At 40.6% G+C, this 1,784-nt stretch overlaps 1 pseudogene; it reads right to left on the reverse strand.

The window, feature by feature from the left end:
* Window positions 1–293: 293 nt before the first annotated feature.
* LOC149135572 (uncharacterized) lies at window positions 294–847 on the reverse strand (annotated as a pseudogene).
* Between the last annotated feature and the right edge of the window lie 937 nt (window positions 848–1,784).

The raw sequence follows: 1,784 nt of genomic DNA on the forward strand, positions 1-1,784 counted from the left end.
TCCATTTTTTAATGATATGTTTTTTGTATTCCTGGTCAAAAGGTTTTTCTACTTAATTAATGAAAGAATTAAAAAGGCGATGGAACTGAATATCACCCAACTACGGACACCAAAGGAAAAAGTTAATGAAAACACGATTCCGTTCATTAACACATACAGTCCTGGAATAACTAACATATTCCACGTCATAAAATCGAACTTGCCTATACTCCTTCAAAGCCCCAAGATGAAAACTCTGATTGAAAAAAAAACACCTTACGGAATAGCAGACGCCAACCAAAAAACCTTAAACTTTACAATCGTTTCTCTATTTCTGTACTTTTGGTATACGTGACCAAATGCCACTTATATCTCTTCCTTTTCACTTCTGCTTACTTCGGCTCCCGTCCTGATCTGTTCGGGCGTGCACAAACATCATAACCAATTTTATAAACGCTTCCTCTTTGTAATGCTGTTGTAATGCTGTTTTTTCTGTGTGCCTTCTTTCACTACTGCTCCTGTTGGTGCTTCGCACATTTCTTTTTTCTTCCGTCACAATCTCTTTTAGCCTTTTTTTACTTTCTGCGGGGTAATTCACCCGTTCCTTTCTCTTCTTCGTGTTTACTACTGTGAAGGGTTCCTCCAATCTACCTGTCTCTTTTATTAGTACTACCTCTTCGGTATTCTTTTCTTCACTTTTCTTCTCCTCTTCGTTTTTCTTTTCGGGACATCTTGCTTTCATGTGCCCTTTTTTGCCGCATAGGAAGCATGTTGGTGGTCTTCCTTCTACTGTTATTCGAAGTCTGGTGTCTTCCGGGAGTATTATTACCTCCGTTATACTATGCAAGTCTTCCAAAGATAACTGCATGGTCACTTCGAGGCCATATCTCCATCAACTGACCTTTTGGGTCCTCGTTATCTTGAGGATCTCTGCCCCATCCTTCATATCGTGCGTTATGGCTGCCACCAGCCATTCTTCCTCGATTTCTGGGGGCATTCTTCCAACTCTCACTCTGGCAATGCGTTTGCCACAGTACGTCGGAAGTAGTATCCATTTCGTTGTCGGTTTTTCTCTCTTTCTCTTTAGTATAGGCATAAGGCCTGAACATAGGGGGGACATACACAGACATTCGGAAACAAAAGACATATGGAAGAATGAATTACAAGGAATTAAATTTCAATGAATATGAGACGGTTTCGTCTCGGAGCGGGACCGAGAAAACTGTTTCATATTCATTGTAATTCATTCTTTCATATGTTTTTTTTGTTCCCGCATGTCTGTAAATGTCCCCTCTGTGAAATAATAAAGAGAGAAACCGGTGCTCGTCACTAATGGATGTTGGTAGTGAATTCTTCGACGTGATTTCGAATCGTTACACACTGATATTGTATGTTTGCTGTAGGTCTCCCCACGCGGGTGAACCAAGATTAACTGAATTGCGTAAATTGTTGAATTTCACTCACTGTTTCGTTTGCACCTGTGTATACCTCGTCAACGGGAGAAGTGGAGAAAAGAAGAGAGATGGAGAATAGACAAAGTTACGCAGCGGCAACGGCACAAGGAATAAATGCCAACACCCTGGAAGTACAGGAAATAGAAATTGACACAAGAAAGTGGAAGGAAGGAAGAAAATTCGTAAAAAAAAAGAGGGAGCCAGTCTAAAGCTGACTCTCCCAGAAGAACTGATGAACAGCATAGCGAAGAGGATGGTAGTATACAGAACGTTGTCTACGTCCTCGAATATGATAGAGTTCACCCCAACAGAAGAAATAGAGGAATGCCTTGAAAATGTTAAAAAATTGAC

This window comes from Octopus bimaculoides, chromosome 5 (genome assembly GCF_046866305.1).
Source record: "Octopus bimaculoides isolate indiv1 chromosome 5, ASM4686630v1, whole genome shotgun sequence".
Taxonomy (NCBI): Eukaryota; Metazoa; Mollusca; class Cephalopoda; order Octopoda; family Octopodidae; genus Octopus; species Octopus bimaculoides.